General features: G+C 33.2%; 1 long non-coding RNA gene across 1 annotated transcript; it reads right to left on the bottom strand.

Moving 5' to 3' along the window:
* Positions 1-3501: 3501 nt before the first annotated feature.
* Positions 3502-8540, bottom strand: LOC126764504 (uncharacterized). Its single transcript, XR_007668018.1, has 3 exons — positions 8059-8540; positions 7041-7767; positions 3502-5026 (listed from the first exon to the last, which is right to left on the bottom strand). It is a non-coding gene; the product is annotated as an uncharacterized LOC126764504 (long non-coding RNA).
* Between the last annotated feature and the right edge of the window lie 11869 nt (positions 8541-20409).

Here is a 20409-nt window from a genome sequence, read left to right as displayed (position 1 = left end):
AACCATAAATCATTGATTCGTCACGGGTTATGTTTCTGGTCAAAAGTGATAATTTTTGGCACAAACTTCACAGCGACCTGATTATATCCAAATCATTAAAATCTAATGGCTTATGAGTTATATTCAATAAATAAAATTAAATTAAAAATATATTGATAAAATTGAATGGGGACATGTTTTAGAATATTTACACAATCAGTCCAGGTTTTCCCCTTTTGACCATTTTGACGTTAAACTTCTAATGTTATGATAATGTGGTTTAGCGCTGAATATTCATGAAAATGGTCGGGATTTTCTTTAGACCTCATATCTCTCAAATAGCTTTGCCAACACCTGAAAGTATTTCAGGACAGATGCTGAACTAACTAGCACAGTGGTAGGTACCACTTTCCAAAAAACCAAATATATATGTATATAAAATCTGAAATTACTATTAAATATTATACTCTTGCAGCATGTTGCTACAGACTATAATAGTTTTGTTCACCTAAAGGGGTTTTGTATGAAATCCCGGCGAATGTCCTTCCGTCTGTCCGTACATGGATATAGTTTTCTTAAAAACTACTTAAAGTGCGATAAATTAATAGCTAAACGCGTCAGATTTATCGGGACATGTTCGACCGATTTCAAATTCGGTATATAACATTCTTCTGGCAATCCTATCTTACAGTGCGAAAATGGAGGAAATCGGATTGCAATACCACATAACACAATTAATTAAAAATCGTATGGCTTTGTGTCAAAAATGACTTGAATCGTATTTAGCCGGCTTTGATCGTTGCAAGTTGCTTAAATCTCTTGCTTGGTTACACCCGAACTTATTTACTTTTTATAACTTGTATAACCAAGTTTTATGCTGAATATGTCGTTCAGTGTGTGTGTTATATATTTAATAAATTGCTTGAATCGTTTTCAAGTATACCTCAGTAATGTCCAAATTACTGCAATCAGCCCATCCCTTTTCTCTGCACCCAATATAAGATAAAGTGCCAGTAGCTGAAGGAATCTCCCGGGGTTAGCCCTTTCTTGCTTGTTTTATTTCACCATATTTCTTTGACTTCTCCAGCATAAGAGTATTCGAACTCTGGCAAGAAGTACAAAAATATGCGAGTTCATGGATTTTTTTGTTACCGCCTTATCATATTAGCTTCAAAGTAATGGCTAAAATTAGTACAGTTCTTATTCCCGTCCTTTAAGATGCCGATGAGAGGCACTTGAACTGCTTTTAGCATATGAATTAAGTATCATTATATTACTTCACCGTCTAGTACATTCAGCGGTTTCGATTTAAACAAAATCACCATCTCCAAAATGAAACTGAATTAAACGCATAATGTTTGAGTTGAGTTGAGTTTGTTTGTTTTATTAGGAGCAAATAGATTTGTACAATTGTATATTATTATTCGATTTAGATATAGATTTAGATTAAAACAGCAAAGCTTTACAGTTATATTATTCTATTTTATATTTGAGTGTTAACAATTTTTGAATACTTTACTCATATTTGAATAACCATGCAGTGAATATGTATATACATATGTATGTACCTATACCGGAAATTCTAGATCTATCAAAGAGATTAAATAACATTTTATCGGTTGTTACTACTATACAATTTTGTTTATATATTGAAATTAAGGAATATTTTTAAATAATGCAACAATCGTCTCATCTAAAATGTTTGCGAATACAAAAGTGATAAGAAGAGAACATTTTAGACAAAAGGATTGGCATTCACAATTTTAGCGCTGCATACAAGTTCTCTTTAAATCACCTGCATGACCAGCTTAACTTTTGATGATTCGAAAGGTCATCGATTTTGGCTTTTTTCAGTAAAAGTTCACGAATTTAAGGACATTTTTGCCTTCATTTTACTCGTTTTTTGGCGACAACAAAATGTGTCCACAATTGAGGGGATACAGAGTGTAGTTACATTATATTTTTTCTTTCGATAATGTTTGCGATTAGCCCTTGTAAGTTTTCTTCCGTAACCATGATGTGTCTTAGTTGTGATAACAATTTATTTGTAGCCATTATGGTTTTTTTGTTTCTTTGACTATTCTTTTGAATTTGTTTTTTGTGTTGTTTCCTTATTAGCTGAACCCACAAAACTATGTTGTTCGCTTTACGTCTCAAAATATTAATCATAAAACATAAAAAGATCAAGTTTATTTTCGAAATTGGTTCGAATCTCTAAAATATTAGTAGTGTGTTTAATTTATTTAAATTTAGTTGCCTCAATAATTTTTCGATTATTTACTTTTTCATTGCTTACATATGTACATACCTACATATACATACGTGAGTGTATGTATTTCGCTTTCTGGCACGTGGGCACAAAGCTCTTTTTCGTTCCTTGCGTATTTAAAGCAATTACACTGGGTATCCCCCCTGATGATTCTTTACCGCACAATCAAACAATATTTGATTTCGCAAGGCAATCTCTCTGGACAGATCCCAACTACATATTTTGAAAATCATTGACGCCGAAGAAATTTCGAAAGTGAGTCACACAGTATGTGTTAGTGCCAGAGAATATCAAAACATGTGTGTGTACAATGATGATTTAGTGGTAAACTACCGAAATAGTGAAGCTCTTCTGAACTGGACTGAATTGAATTTATTCATAATAACAATTTCGATCTCCATCCGCTTTTGCCTATGAATTGGTCAAAACTTTAAAGAAACTGTATAAAATGAAAGCGTAATCGCTAATAAATATTTATGCATGTTTGAATACGTGTGTTGCGGAGGAGAGTCTCTTTGCTACCTGCGTTCCTAAAAATCGATATCAAAACGAGTTTCGTTAGCTTGGCGAATTTTCATAAAAATGCGTATATGTCGTCATTTTAGAGTTAGGTTTTGGCGAGAAATATATATGAATTTTTGTATATACCTATGTACATGTGGGTATATAGTGTATCATTTGGTTAGGTTGAGATGAAACCGAATTTGTTGCCATTGATCGAGAACATGTAATTGTCGGTATATGCAGAAAGTGAATTTGAGAGCAATTTGCTATAAATTTAGTATTTTCTTATTCTTCGAATGCTGTCTTTGCAATCGCATCCTTTAGTTTTGCCGCGGTCTTGCTGCTGGTTTCTTTGGTTGCTGTCTGCCATGTTCAATAGATATATTGTAATTTCATTTGCAGCGGCCTCATGTCATTAGCTTGGCCAAATGGGCGGGTTGGTAGTGATTGGGGGGTGGAATAGTTGAATACGATAGCAAGATAGAGTGCAGATTGTGAATGAGGTTGGCCTGCTGTTGGCTTGTTGGCTTGTTGGCTAGAGACTGCGCATGGCCTTAGTGTGAGTTTGAACGTTTTTTGGGGTTTATATTTTATTGATAGCAATTACTGCGACTGCTGCTGGTTCATAAATTTATTATGGAAAGTTTAAATGCTGCTCTGTGTGATTTTCTAGCTTATGCTGTCGAAGCTGATACACATTGCTGTTTTTGGATTGTTGCTCAATAGCAAATTTGATGTGGTCGATGATGTTGAGATATGTAATGTATGTGCTTGTGTGTGCGTTTGTAAATACTTGGTTCTAAAAGATTGCATAAAAACCGCTTGACTGCCAGTCTGACGGTGAACCTGATTTCAATATGCGGCGTGCGTTGTTTTATCTTGTTTATTTATTTGATGAAAGTTCGTCGTAAATATTTTTCTGAGGGTTCTTTTGCCACAACTACGCTTTTGTTTCCACACTTATGGAATTGCTTGAGTTCAATTTGTTTTTGATGTTGTAGTTTTTGCTATTTTTTATGCTATGCTATTAACTTCCGCATATGTGTGATGATTTGTGAGTAAAACATGTGCCCGTATATTAATCCAGATTTACAGATTTTCTTCAAGAAATTTGACCACAATTTAAGAACGTTGCCAAAGTTGAATTTTCTTTTTGAATGATTTTAATATTATGACGAAGGATAAAATTTGTGTTGAGATGCGGTAGTCATTGTTTTTTGATGTAATTCAGAAGTTGAGTTTGATTTGAATTTCATCGTTTTTTTTTCGTTTGTGTTGAAAGTTCAGTCGAATAAACGAGCTTTTTGCTTATCCGCTTGGTTAAGTAATTGAATGAGACTTTCAGTTTTTGACATTTACAGATTTCAATGCTGCTTGTCTTCTGTTGATTGACTATCGCCCAATATGTTAGTTTTGTAGTTTTGATTCAAATACTTCGTTTAGATATTGCATAATGCATAACCACTCTGTTAGTCTTTTAAAAGGTGGTCTTTCTGGACCCATCAGTCAATACCTCGCACTTTCACAACAATTTGTATAGCAGCGTCTACGATATTTTCCATTATAAATTTAACTGGTTTAAGAACTCAAATTTACTGCTAAAAAAAGTGTTTTCTTATTTTGAATTTTGTTTTGTTTGCTGCTATTTTAAGACGACTTTGTCTTGTCGAGCCGAGTTGCTTGCCAAAGTGGATTTTTTATTGTGTTTTCCGGGGAGTTGTAATGAGCTTTATAGTTGACTAATGCTAGAGGAGTATGAATTTGAAAATTTCTTGCGTTTGTCGCATAACGACTTCCGTTCTGCCGCATAGGGTAATTTATGACTCTCTTAATATGTATAATAATGTGCGCTTTATTGTCACTTTAATTTTGTTTTATAGGTCGCTTTTGGTTGTCATTGTTGTATACAAATATTTTCTACAATTTGGATATTCGAGTATGCGAGACTTATATTTTTGTAAGAGCGTGAATTTTGTTTTCCCACAGAGTAGCTTTTTTCAGTTTATTTAAGATTTATTTAAAGGAATTTATTTTTATTTTTCGCCAGATGGATTCAATGTTGCTTCGAATAATTAATTAAGAGTTAGGTAGATTAGCAATCAAAATGTGTTTTTTTGTTTCTTTGGGTAAGATATACTCGAAGACGCTACGTTATCACATTTTTGTGCTTTGATTTATTGAATTTTGAATCTTTTTAATTTTCTTGTTTATTCAAATCGTCAAAAATGCCAAAGATAAGTGCGTAGCCGCTACGATCGATGAATTTGGAAAAGTCTACAAATAAATGTTTAAATTATTAAATTTTAAGTTTCTCAGATAAAAATTTTGCTTTCTTTATAAGATAAAGTGTTACGATTTGTCCTCTAATAAATTAATGATTAAAATTTTAGATGCATGTAATTATTTTTCAGATAGCTAGGGCTAAATTGTTTGCATTCCGTTTTTCATTTCAAATATTTTTTAATTTAACTATTATCATTTAAAACATATATGTAATTAGTCCATGTAGTAGATATGTATGTGTATGTCCTCCAAGATCCCAAATTATTTTTCTTAAACTTTTGAAACTTTTTGTAAGATAATATAAATATAGTTTATTATTATCAATAAAATATTATAAAAGAATTTTAAATTGATATTACTTTAGGATGTAGGATCAGTAAAAATAATTTTGAGCGGTTTTAGTAAGCTGCCGAAGGGTTTTTTTGTGTAAAAATAACTAATTCCATCAAATTATATGATTACCGAAAATTCAAAACCATACTTTACTTTAAAAAATTAAATTTTAGAAATCATAATGAAAATATTAATTTTACGACTTCTTTTCGCAGAACCCTGAGTTTTGTAAATGGTTAATTTCGAAATATTGAATTTAGTAAAATACATTAATTTTCTTGTTTGAAAAACGAAAGTCAAGGTTTTTGCTCAACTAAATGTATTTCATATAAAAACAGATTTTGTAATTAATTTATTAAAATTTAACGAAATATTTGTTGATCAAATAAAAATCTTGATTATAAAATCAGAAAATTTTTAATCATTTCATCGAAAATAAATTTTTTTTATCTTAGTTATAAAGATTTAATTGAATTAAATTAAATAATTTTGTACCTCAAGCTCAAAAGTTATTTTGAAATTTGAAAAGAATTCCTTTAAAGTAAATAATTTTCTTTTCTTGAATGCGAAGTTTTAACAAGATTTGGTGTTCTTAATATAGCGTAAAGTGCCTGGATTCAAAATCTTTGTATTTAATTGAAATAACTTCAAAAGGACTATCTAATTTAAAATTTTCGCTTAAGAATTTTGCAAAAGGAGGGAAAATATAAGACTTTTTAGTTACTAAGCTGATTTAAAATTTGTTCAAAAAGGAATTTCAAATAAATGATTTTTTCTGAAGTAAATTGTTAATATCTAATACAAGCGCTTTCAGCTTTTAATGGCGAAACAATTCAAAAGTTATAGTGGCTACATCCGCAAATCTTAATCTTGCAGATGACTAAATTTTCCGAACTTTTAAATTTTAGTGATTGCGAAATATAGAATAGGATCTTCGTGAAATATTTGGCAGCGTGCGTTCATTCAAATTAACTAGATTTGGTTTTAGAGTTCAAGTAATAAGGACGTATTTAGGGCTTTTGGCTTTGTACAAAAATTTCTTTTAACATTTTGCACATTTCTTGAATATCATAAACCATAAAATTAAAAAATTCGATCGCTATTGGTTCAATCACTTCAACATTAGCAAATTGCTAAAAGAATTTTTTTCAAGTTTTCGGATTTTTTCATTTTACTGTAGATTGTCGGTCTATTTCATTCTTCAAAGACATCCAAGAAGCGGCTGCCATTTTATTTGAGACGAAACTTCTGCGTAGTGGTGATATTGGAGGAGAGGAAATGGTGGTGGAAATATCCACAACAAATTTGAGTAAATAAAAGATTCACTAACTTTTTGTGTACAAATAGTACCATACATGCTCAAAATAAAAATATATTTGTAAACCATAACTATTGCAAGTTAATTTTTGGCTAATTCCAATTTTTCTGCAGCTTCTTGGATGTCCTTGAAAAACTTGAATGCACTGTTTTGTTGTGGACATATTTTGATATTTTGTTTCTAATAATAATTTTTCTTGAACTACATTATTTACGGATGCGTATGGCTTAAAGTACATTCGCTGTGGATTGCCCTAGAAAGCGTTCTCCTTCCGCTGATTCTTGCTTGTTCGCGCCATTTTCCGTTTTTTACTTTTTGGTTACAATACAAATTGTGATTATGACAGTAGCTCACCTCAATTTTGGATTTCCGTGTGATGTTAATATTTATATCTATCACGCTGTTAAATTTATATGCAATGCGAATTAACCGGTAGCAATTTAGTCACAGCCAAAACACTAGCCAAAACTATCCAAAATCTATGCATTGCATTTCAACCATATTACAAAGCACAACATTTGTTTCGTTGGCTTTTGTTCGAATTGGAAGTTGTGTTGGTGAGAGAGTTGATGTTGATTCTTAAAAGTATTACTGCTGTTGTTCACGGGGTTGAAGAGATCTGCCTACAAGCAGGGGTAATGCCTTTATCTCTGTTCTCTTGAGTGTCCTTTACAGGGGAAAATAGCATCTCGTGTTTGTATGGAATTGCAGTAGTAGTTGTATACGCACGGGGTAATTTATCTTTGCATGGATTTTATCTGGTTCTCCGCCGTTTCTCCTGCGCATTTCCCCGAAAAAGCCACACTTCTTCGCCTTTATATGCGGCGAGTGAGAGTATCTTAATATTACTTTCGTTTTGTTACCAAATATGAGTCAAATTCTTCATCTTAAGTTCAAACTCATTTGTGAGAATAATTTGTTTTATGATGCTTCAAAAATAATGGGAAATATTCAAAACGAATTTTGTACGATATAGGTATGTATGCAGAATTGCAAATTTTAATATAACGAAGTTGAGATGTTTGCTTGAGTTTCAATTGATCGTGTTTAGCGTACCCTCCTTTTGGTAATTAAAGACATCCTGGGAAATAAAACGTAAGAATAAGTGTTATTGCGAACAGCAAAAAAAAAAACAAATGCGAAAAACAGAATATGCAATATTGAAAATGTAAACTAGTTAAAAAATACAATATTTTTCTCTCTTTAAGAAGGATTTCAAAAGAGTTTTCATTATTAATGATGTGCATTAAATCACAAGAAGATTTCGAAAAGATTTTATTAAGCAATTACAATGGCGCATTAAACCCATGTATTAACTATCAACACTGACTAAATTGTATAATAATTTATTATACTATTTTATTACACTTACCTGTAAATGGAAAAATAGTATATTAGATTTAAATTCTCTTTTATTTTCTTTAGAACACAGTATGATTTGATTCTGGAGCATTGTCCTTGGAACTGACTTTCGTTCAATAATTCATCTTGAAAATTATATACTTATTGCTGTTTGTTATTTAAACTTAGAGCTCGTAGATTAATGTATTTATTAATTTTTAAATTTTCCGTAAACTGTTTTTATTTTTTTGCTTAAATGTTCTTCACGTTTTATAGAGATTTTGTTTTTAATTATTATTTTTGAGATTTAAATTTATATTTAACTTTTTCTTAATATTTAATAAAAGTGTGTCTAATTTTTGTTATTGCAATTTAGCACTTGGTTCAGGAATACATTAGCCAACGTTGATGGGTTAAATTCACTCGAATATACTCCAATACAACGCCAGGATCTGTGTGATCCTGCCACGTTGACCGATTCCACTATGATGTTGGCTGATGTTGAGTGTTTGAAGATCGAAATGAAACTGATCGTAACTGCGCAAAATCTGGGCTTTATAAAGTGCTCCGGACAATAGAACGACGGCCGCATAAAAAATGCACAAATGCAAGGACGTTTAACGCATACGCACAAGGACAATGGGCAATGGACAATAAGGCAGACACAGTTGATATTCCCTTGCCTTTGAAACTTGAAATACATGTTTATCGTAGCAAAACAACAGATCACAACGAATTTGTATAAAAGTTCAATGATTCTGCTTTATGCCTAATAGAGAACGGTAAATTTTTGGTGGTGTGAAAGTATACATACGTTTAATGCATAGCCAGCGCACGGCAGAGCACACCTGGACCAAAAGCTGGACCAGCATCAATTACAGCACCCGTGTTACTACACAATAGAAGCTTAGATAAATTAAAACCAGTTGTGCTTGTTGCACAGAAGGGTAACGGCATTTTCGCTTAAAATCCTTGACCATTGAACTGCCTACCGCTTTTCAATACTGCGTATGGAATGAATAAACATGAGAATATAATAAAAAATATGTGTCTACTTTTTGGGAAGAAAGGCAATAATTTGTCTGTATGGCAGAACAAACTTGTTTTCCTGGTTGATAGAGATTTTTTAATATGTTCGAGAGGAAAAAACATAGCGATGCTATTTATTGTTTTTTGAATCGCCTGTACCTTTAGTACTCACTTTACAACTGCAAATTATTTACACTGTGTAGCAGTGAGAATTTATTTTTTCTTCATATAATATAATCTAACCAAATTTCTATAAGAATTTACAATATGATTTAATGTATGTATATGCGAACATTAACGCAGTTAAGATATGCGTTTTTGAATGAGGCTTGTAAAATAAAAATTTTGACATTCACACAAATTAATCTATATATGTATATCACTCATCATACCACCACGTTTGTATCACCTTTTGCTTGAATAATGATTAAACATATTGTTGAATATTAGGCGAATTAAGGAATTAGTTGTGTAGTAATCTACTTCCTTAAAAGTATAATATTAGAAACATACGAAATATAAACTATAAGTTTAGAAATATATGAATGATGCTACCAAATATCCCAAATCCTTCTGCTACTAACTAGTGATGTTTTTCGTGTGTTGCGTATAATTGGTTCTTCGTAGGAAAATTAATTCGCTCTTTAAAAACTTCGTCAAATAAAATACCAAATGAGCATTTTTTAACCCAATTCTTTAACTGAATATTTTATTCTCTCGAATTTTGCAAGAATCAAAGCTGGGGTAATACCTTCAGGGTTATGTTAAAAATGTTAAGAAGAATTCAACATAGATTCTTCGGCGAAACATTGTATGAATTACAATCATATTTTACATAATATAATTAATATATTATTCATTTGTATATATATTTAAGGAACTAGATATTTCTATTAAAAACAACTCATTTAACTCGAATGAGATATATGTATGTCATATATACTCAATCAAAGTAGCCTTTTATTTCAAAGGCATATGAGAAAAAGTTAGCATCAGAAACCGAAATCAATACATGTATATGGATAAGAGGCTTTCCACATAGTCTGGATCAGAGGTGCCCAAAAAATATAACTACGAAGTCTTGCGTCAACATCAATAACATGTAAGGATGGTCAAAGTTCGGGGGCAATCAAACATTTTATACTCTTGCAACTTGCAAGAATCAAGAGATACCTTAAGGTGCAAGCCCTGAACCAGAGGATCGGAATCCAAGTAATTATATATGTATGTATATATATTATATATTATATGTACCTACATACTATTTACATGCCACATACATACGAAGTAAAGTCAGAGGAATATTCGAAAGTCCCCATATTATTTATATGGAGGCTGGGTCAAGTTTTCGCCCAAATGTATCCATTTTATCCACAAATATACACTGTTATGACAAAAAACGCTCTTTAATTTTCTTTAAGATGACTCACATATCGGGAATTATTGACCCGATTCAACCCATTTTTGATACGTAGAGATACAACTGCAAGTTTCATCAAGATATCTCAATTTTTACTCAAATTGTGAATAAGATCAAATGCTCAACAAAAATAGTTTTCAATGCTTTTAAACATATACAGAATTTTTAAACTATTTTGAATGTTGCACGCAAAGAAAAAACCCGAAAAACTTCTACAGAAATATTCCGCAGAATTAAAACTATCTCCGAGTTCCGCTGACTTCAAGGCGAATACAATGTCCAAAAATCCAAGGGAACAATTGCCCGGCGTTTGGTCGAATCTGGACTTCCCGGCAGGGCAGCAGGCAGGAACCCACGTCTGACTAAAATTCGTAGAAACGATGTGTGGATTTTACCAACTCTTCTTGGTCTAAGAGGCACGATTCCGATTACTTTGGCGGAGGGGTGAAAAAACCGAATTTCCGCATAAATGGGGTATGTACGGATAGGGGAGCTTCTCCAGAGGAGGAATATCCAAAAATAATGTAAAAATTGCTAATATTTTTTAAAATATTCACGATTAAACGTTCAAAAATTTGCACTAAGAAAACATGTTATTTCTCTATGTTTCACAAAATTGTTTCACATTTTTTACTTTTTATATTTAAATACGCACTCTAAGCTTTGAAATAAGCTTACATTTCACTTTTATTTTGCTATATTTTACCTAAATTTATTAATTTAAAAATCACTTAGCACACTTATCGTTGAAAAGGTTAGATTGTTTACAATTATGTGGAAAACGAGCCTTGCCACATCTTAAACAGTAAATATGTAGGATTTTTAACAATTTTTCTTTGTTTGTTTTATCGTGTGATTCTTTTTTTTTTATTAACTTTAAAAAAAATACTTTCTACATATGTATGTATATGTGTAATACGTAATTTATGTGACTGAAGTACTCCTTTCTGCGTTGGCGGCCTTCGGCCGCGCTTTAAAAAAATAATCCTGGTCGAGCGAATACCCGGGGTGACTGAAGTACTTTCGCGTAGTACTCCTTTCTGCGTTAAAAATAAAAAAATATATTGACTTTTTGTTATAAAGTGGTGAAAGTGGTTATATTCTTTGGTTATTATGCACTCATATTCAAACAAAATTTAAGTTTTCGCTATAAAATTTATAAATTTTGATTATTATTTCTGGCGATTTCCATTTATTTTTTATGATACATTGGTTTGTATATTAGGTGACGATATATATATATTTATTATATTTAAAATATGAGTTTGAGTGCATAATAACCAAAAAATATAACCACTTTATATCCAATATTCAAACAAAATTTAAGTTTTCGTTATAAAATTTATACATTTTGGTTATTATTATTTCTGTCAGCGATTTCAATTTATTTTTTATGATACATTGGTTTGTATTTTAGGGGACGATATATATTATTATATTTAAAATATGAGTTTTGGATATAAAGTGGTTATATTTTACGGTTATCATTCACTCATACATATTGAAACAAAATTTGAGTTTTCGTACTGTACTGTAACCTTACACTTTATTCCTAACATTATTATATAATATTACTTATACATATGTACATATATATAATATTGTTATATAATATTACTAATACATGTATATAATATTACTTATTTGCTTAATAAATTTAAAAAAGAAAATATCCATATGCATGAATAGAGGAATTTTTGCGAAAAAGAGGAATTTCAGCGAATTTCCTTGTCATCACATGGCAGCGCTCCATTTCTTCGTAATTTTTGATAAACAAATGAGGTTCAAACGAGTGTAAAATGTAATTTTTAAAATAAAGATTTTTTAAATAAAAAACTTGCTAAAAGTGTAAAATGTGGATTTATTTAAATGGTTATAGTGTAATTTAATTAATTTGAAGAGAAAAATGTGAATAAAGTGGGTTTAACGTGGTGAAATAACTTCTTGAAATGTTCGAATTTTGCGAATTTTTGAACTTTAAGGTCGAATATCTCGTAAACTAAGCGTTTGCGGTACCTAACCCTATATATTTTTTAATCAGGAGGACTTCCTCTTTCCAACGGTACCTTCAAATCGCGTCGCCAAAGAAATCGGAATTGTGCCGTCTAAGACAACAAATCAACGGAGGTATGTCGTTTGGAGCGATGTAACAAAAATTAATCGCTTAGGTCCTGATGTTCGGAGGTATGTTCGCCTTTCAATAATTCAAGAATTTGATCCTCGCTATGTTCCACGCGTAGTTGAGTATGGTGTAGGGATGTTTTATCTGGAATGGTGTTGGTCCACTCCATAAGATTGATGGAATTTTAAACAAGGACATCCTAAAAAATGGCATGGACTGAGGAAAATTTTCCTGTTATAACAATTCAAAGCATACGTTAATTTGACACAAAAGTTTTTTGATGAAAATTTTATCCTATAGAACATCTCTGGGTGATGTTAAAAGAGCCATATGTACCAAAAATATCGTAAAAATGAATGTTCTTTGTGATGAAATTAGAACGGCATGGCAATCTGCACCATTGGTGCGCTACCAGAGTCTTATAACGTAAATTCGGAATCAATGTGAAGCAATATAAAATGATCGAATCCATCTCTTTTACATTTTGGTGAACAGAGTGAGCCGCTCTCTTCCTCACTATTATGTTATATTGGTAATAAGCCGATAATTTATTGATTGTGCAGTTATTATAAGAACGAGAGCATCTTCATGAATAAATTCGTAATCTGAAAAGTTGAAAATAAAAATTTGCTAACATATCCAGGGAACAAAATAAAATATTTTTTATCATCTTATTTTTTTTTACATAGAATTTTTATTTTTTATTTATAAACGATTTTACTTTTACTATGTATGCATATATATAGATACATATATATATGTACACTAGTATACATATGTAAAAAAATTAATGTGTCATATTTCATATTGAAATTCTTTGATCTTAATAGACCTAAAAGACTTCCATATACAATACATATTTTTTATATTCAACAAGTAGGGGATTGAAAAGCAGACCATTGCTAATGCAGCGCTAACTTCGCTGAATTCAGATGCATATGCCAACTACTCACAACCCCCGGTTAGGCGTCTCAGCCTACAGCAAATACTCTGCCGCGCAGCCACTTTGTTCTGTCACATATTTGAAATGCTATTAACCCCTATGTTTTTTTGAGTCGAGGTTAGAGGTTGTGTTAGAACTCTGTGCAATGACATTGCATGCCCTCATATTTCGCGGGTATATGTATGTGTACATATACCCCATATAAATATAAATACGCGTATGTGCCACAACCCGTATTTGGGCCATTTCGTTCACAATTGTAAATATTGCGCCAATTTGTAGTGTGTGGCCATTGTGAATTGCTGTCATCATTTTGTTTTTAACAACGAATTTACTGTTCACAAGTATTGGTGTAAATTATTGATAGCCAAAGCCTTCGATGTTGGTTGTCCATACTTGTATGACGCCAAGTCGATATCAACAGCACTTTTATTGGCGTTGGCAAAGGAACTTGTGTCACATGATTAACAATAACGCTTTAAATACAAAGGCGACTGCAAGACACAGCATTCTTGAACATTTTGAAGACGGCAGCGAAAGATCAGTCAGCTCATACACACAACTTCGTTGTTGTCGTACTAAAACCTTTCTCTGGAATGAAATTTAAATATTACAATTGATATATCGGAGCTAATTTATGGTTCTGTTGGTAAATAACGTTAGACTTGTTAGAGCTTCACATTGTCGTCGGCAAAATAAGAAATGGTTTTAATATAGCCACAACTGCAACCCTACGGCCGATGAAGTCGTGCTATTGTCTAAATAACTGTGGCCAGGTGTGTACTTTAACATTCGACATATTTGAACTATGCAACACGCGCGTTCGTGTCGCAAAACGCTTCAAAACTGTTTTTTTCGCATTAATCACGCAGCGCTCAGGTCAAGCTGACCGAACTTCTACTCTGCGGTGCCTGCGCGATTTCTGCGGTACACGCAGAGTTCTGAAGCTGAAAAAGTAATTTTTCAACATCACCTTGGTATGGACTAAGGAAAGTTTAGGTTTCATGACTATTTTCCGCTGCCAAATTCTGTTTCTTCTGCTTCTTCCTTACTGGCGTAGACACCGTTTACTGAATTAACAACAGCGCGCCAGTCGCAACGTGGCGCCAATTGGAAATGCTAAGCGAAGCCAGGTCCTTCTCCACCTGGTCTTTCCAACGAAGTGGAGATCTTCCTCTGCTTCCCCTGGCGGGTATTGCGTCGAATACTTTCAGAGCTGGAGTGTTTTCGTCCATACCTACGGCATGACCTAGCCAGCGCAGCCGCTGTCTCTTGGCTCGCTGAACTATGCCAATGCCGTCGTACATCTCATACAGCTCATCGTTCCATTGATTGTGATATTCGCCGTAGCCAACGCGCAAAGATTTATGGTCCATTTTTCGCAGAACCTTTCTCGATAACTGCTAAGGCCGACTCATCAGATGTTGTCATCGTCCATGCCTCTGCACCATATAGCAGGATGGGAATAATGAGTTACTTATAGAGTTTGGTGTTTGTTCGTCGAGAGAGGACTTTACTTCTCAATTGCCTACTCAGTCCAAAGTAGCACCTGTTGGCATGAGTTATTCTGCTTTGGATTTCGAGGCTGGCATTGTTGTTGCTGTTAATGTTGGTTCCAATATATACGAAATTATTAAAAACTTCGAAGTTATGACTGTCAACAGTGACGTGGGAGCCTAGTCGCGAGTGCGCCGACTGTTTGTTTGATGACAGGAGATATTTCGTCTTGCTCTCGTTCACTGCCAGACCCATCTGCTTCGCTTCCTTAACCAGTTTGGAGAAAGCAGAACTAACGGCGCGGGTTCTATAGAAGATTATACCTGCTCGATTATGTTTTGCAGCTCGAATTATTTTCTCCATGAGCAGATTGAAGAAGTCGCATGAAAGGGAATCGCCTTGCCTGAAACCTTCGTTTGGTATCGAATGGCCTGGAGACGTACTTCCCGATGTTGACGGAGCTTTTGGTATTGCTCAACGTCAGTTTACACAGCCGTATTAGTTTTGCGGGGATACAAAGTTCAGACATATGTACTTAGCTTCTTTTCGTGCTCTCAAAGGCAGCTTTAAAATCGATGAAAAGGTGGTGCGTGTCGATTCTCTTCTCACGGGTCTTTTCCAAGATATGGCGCATGGTGAATATTTGGTCGGTTGTTGATTTTCCAGGTCTAAAGCCACACTAAAAATGATGTTTGTTTACGGTGGTCTTTAATCTTTCGATAGAACCATATATGCGTTATTTAGGAGACTTATCCTACGGTAGTTGGTGCAGATTATGGGGTTTCCCTTTTTGTGGATTGGGCAGAGCACACTTAAATTCCAATCGTTGGGCATGCTTTCGTCCGACCATATTTTACAAAGAAGCTGATGCATGCTCCTTATCAGTTCTTCGCCCGCCGTGTTTGAATAGCTCAGCCGGGCATCCATCGACCCCCGCCGCTTTGTTATCCTTCAGAAGGCCAATTGTGCAGCGGCACCTTCCAGATGCATGTCCCTAAATCGTTATCCTTAGTGCGGTTGTCATGGTCGTTATCAAAAGGGGGGTCTCTCATCCGAAGCTGTAGACGCCTTTTCATTGGTAGTGTTTTTTACGTGGCGGGTCCCAACCCCAGCGTACAACCCAGTGGAGGGGATATTTCGCCTTCTCACTTCAGTTCGCCTTCAAACGGATGTTTTCTGGCTACCCAGAGGATACTTGGTCAAAGACCGGAAGTCGTGAGCTGCTTGAGCCATATGTAAAATAATCGTTTCTGGCCACTCCCAAGTGAATGACAATCAGTGAACTTTCTTCACTTGGGTGAACTTCTACACATGACTCCATTCTCCAAATTCCAAATTCTGTTTATTGGAGACAAATTGCCTCAGTTCTTGATTTATTGGGGGTAGTTTTGGATAGCCTAAAATTATAATGAAACTCATTATGCGCGAAATGTTTTTAAAAATAGAAAAACAGACCTAACGGTACAAAACTAACGGCGCGCAAAAGAAAATAGGTTTTCCTGTCTTAAGTCTGAATTGGGCATTTCTATACGAGTAAAATTAAATTCAACCATATTAGGTAAGCGAGCACAGACGTTTTTAGACAAGGTAGTTTTTCGTCGTGCGATTTCTCTCACTTTATGTAGATGCACACCGGTTTTGTACAATCTTATATATGTACATATGTATGTACGTTTATACAACTTCTGATCATTCTATCTTATCTTCTTCCATAGAGCTGATGCTGCTGGCCTACTGTAAGATATTTCTTTAGACCTCTTACGATTTAGAAGGACCTTGCTACTGCACAGCTCCTGGAAGTTGACCAACGCTTGCTGATTTGGTCTAGTAGAATATATGTATGGTATATTCGATAAGACTCAAAAGATTAAATGTAATATTTCCTAAAATAATTACGTATTTAGCTCATTAGTTACACCGGAACTTTTTGTTGTATACCTGATATAATTGCACTTCAAACCGTTACGAATTGGTGATATCAAAATTTGCTAACACTCTTCGCACTAGAAGGTATCCTATTCACCTTACCATAGTGGAATAGTGTATTGAGCCGCCATCATGCTCTTTAACACAAGCATCTACATAACTATCTTCAACTTCATCGACTTTGCTCCTATATGTACATACTTATGTAGTTGGCTTTGGTCGGCATCATGCGCCTTCTCGTTCTGACGTTCTGCGTCACCGTCTTCCGTAGAATATGGCATAGCTTAAACTCATACAGTGGCAAACGGTTATGTTTACCAGCAGACACAAGCCTAAATACAAGCACAAATTTATTCACAACATTCTTATTTGTAAAAATAAGGTCCGACTTGTAACACATATACTTTAAGTGTATACATATACATATGTATATGTATATACCAATATATGTGGCACCGTAGCAAACTAAAATGGATGAAATTAAGTAGAACTTTTACATTTCTATGCATGTAAATACCCTGCAGTAAATTCAAGGAGTTATAAACTACTTTACGAGTAACTGGTCTTATTTTAAGATACTTGTATATCTCTCTTTGTTCCATAGAACCCACCAACACAGTTCTTAATCTCGATTCGACTAACAATAATCGTGTTTTCCAAACAACAGCAAAATAACTATGCCCGTCCAGGGTTAATGCCTACGAAATTCTGTTTCTTCCTTTTTTTTCAATAGTCCGATTGCTGTCAAATTTATATACGTATCGTTTGAAGGTTAGTAAATATAAAAAAAAATATTTAAAAATTTAGTATTTTAACAACCAAATTTGGCCTGATTAGTTTGATTTTTCGCCACAGACTAAATTTTATATAGGTATGTAGTAAGAATCGCATTTGTGCTTGTGTTAGTTAGTTTCACATTGTTGGTTAGTTAGTGTTGAATTTTATCTATTTTGTTTATTTTTGCAGTCGTTGTGTTCTTTCAGTCGTTGTTGCTGGAAAGCATCTTGTTTAGTTGAAGTAACAGTTGTTATTATTGTAGTTGTGTGTTTCGCATTTTAAGCAATTTTCATAAATTCAAAATTGTGTAAAAGTTTTCCTTTCCTTTTTATTTCCAACCTTAATGGCACAACCACTTTCCGGTTGTTTGGTCGATCTAAAGGCGGGATAACCACACTTCAAATCGCCTCCTGCAATTTGAATTTCCATAAAAGGCCTTTCAGCACATTCACTAATCTTGGGGTTATACGTATATTAATCTATATATAAATATGAATCGGGATAATTTACCGCTCAAGGCAAATGTCAAATTCTGCGCTCCTTCTAAGCCTATTTTGCCTTAACAAAAAAATTTATAATCATTGAAAATTATTAAGATCATTTTATTAAAAAAAAACACTCATACTTCACATATACCCCTATTACGGTTCTCAACTCCACTCAGATTTTCCTTCTTGATCAGTCAAATCCATTAGAACTCTAACATCTTTGTAAGCCAAAGTTTTATTGACAGTTAAATGGCTTTTAAATAAGGTTTGTTGCATTTTCATAAGTTATAACCATTTAAAAAAAGAACCATTTTGGTTTCTAATTTAAATTTAGGAACATTACTACAAACTCTCCATTTCTTTTCAGTCGGTAGTTATCCAGAATGCATTTTAAATAATTTTAACTTTGGGCTGACGCAGGCTATGATTTCTAAGGTAGTGAAGAAGTTTTTAAATATTATTAACACGATGTTAGTGCGTAGTGGATAAAAACAAATGACTGAAGAGGAACAAGACATTTCCAAAAATTAATTTTACTCAAAAAGTATATCCTAGGATTGTAGCGACTCCTTATGTTCAAAACACTACCCTCAATTCCTTAATGTTATATTTGCTGTTTCCAAATTGCACCTTGCTTTACATTTATTTTTGTACATTAAATCTGATTAAAATAGTTCAAAATTATAAAAAAAATATTTTTTTTTACCCATTTCCATTTATTAATAATTTTCGGGTGAATTTCAATAATACAGAACTTCAAAACATTAACTAGAATGCGCTAGGGTTGAAAACCGTAATAGAAGCTCCAATTCTTAAATAATTATTATAATAAGTAGTACAACAAAAAAAGTTATTATTTAAATATATTTTAATTTGGAAAAACCACACATTACTGTTAAATTGTGAAGAGTTTGTTCCACCTCATTTTCAATTGATATAGCTGCTAGCTTGTCGCAAGAATGATAGAATACAAGATTATGACAAGTATTTACCGTTACTTTTTATAACAATCCCTTTTAATTGTTCACTTGATTGGCAAATATGTTGTCAATAGATAAATGTCTGGACACGTTGTTGATCGCAAGATCAATTTTTAAGTCAACCAGCAAAACTCCTCTAGAGAATTTTTTGAGTTGTTTGAGCTCATTCCCTAGGAAGTCTTCTATAGCCTTGGGTTTGCTTGTACAATTTTTTTTTTCGTTAAAGTTGATGTGATCTGATTTGTGTAAAATGAAATCATAAGGGGAAATTTTGTTTTCATGTGCACTAATCAATGACTGGAAGAAAAGCCTTCGTACGAAATGTATTCAAAAGCCTTCGCTCTATTCAAATTCTAGGCGAAACTCGCGGATTTTAAATTTGATGCGCTGAAAATCCTATTTAATACTTCACCCCAGTATCTGATCTTTTGTTTGATCTTTGGATTAATTTGTATACTTTGAGATTAATAATAAAAAATAACTAAAAAAAAGTAAGAGCGACAAATGTCACAAGGTTCTCTACCTATTGCGAATCTAGCTTTCTGAATGATAGTCTCCTTTTACTTTTTCATATTGTATCCGGAAATGACGTTCAAAATCAATATTGCTATTTAGTGTTGTTGTTATACATATATTGGATAGTCGAAAAAGTCTTTTCGTATTTTATCAACAGATGTCGTCGCAGTCGTATATCTCCACTGCTACCACATTGTGTCATACCATATACCCTAGTGTTGGAAAGGTGAGACTTTAAGCTTCATTTCATCAAAAAAAGTTAAATTCGGAGAAGTTGCAAAAAAGTTACAGCTGATCAAAAATGAATGAAAATAATGAAGAAATTCGCTATATTTTGAAATTTTGTATAAAAAGGAAAGAATGCCACGCAAGCCACCAATGAAATTTGTGAAGTTTACAGAGACGATGCTGTATCAGTTCGTGTAGCACAACAATGGTTCGCTCGGTTCCGTTCTGGAAATTTTGAAATTTCGATTTATGTACACTGATGGAATAATGTTTCTAGCGGAAAAATGGCAAAAAGTGGTCGACCAAAATAGTATATACATATTTGTTTATTTATTTATTAGTATAAATATAAAAAAAATTAGTTGAAGTTTGATTAGAAATATGAAAAGACTTTTTCCACTATCCAATATTATATACGTTATTTATATTTAACAGCAGGCGGTATTCAATAAAATT

Source organism: Bactrocera neohumeralis, chromosome 2 (assembly GCF_024586455.1).
Source record: "Bactrocera neohumeralis isolate Rockhampton chromosome 2, APGP_CSIRO_Bneo_wtdbg2-racon-allhic-juicebox.fasta_v2, whole genome shotgun sequence".
NCBI classification, from domain to species: Eukaryota; Metazoa; Arthropoda; class Insecta; order Diptera; family Tephritidae; genus Bactrocera; species Bactrocera neohumeralis.
Note: the sequence above shows the minus strand (reverse complement) of the source record. Positions and strands in the feature narration are given on the sequence as shown.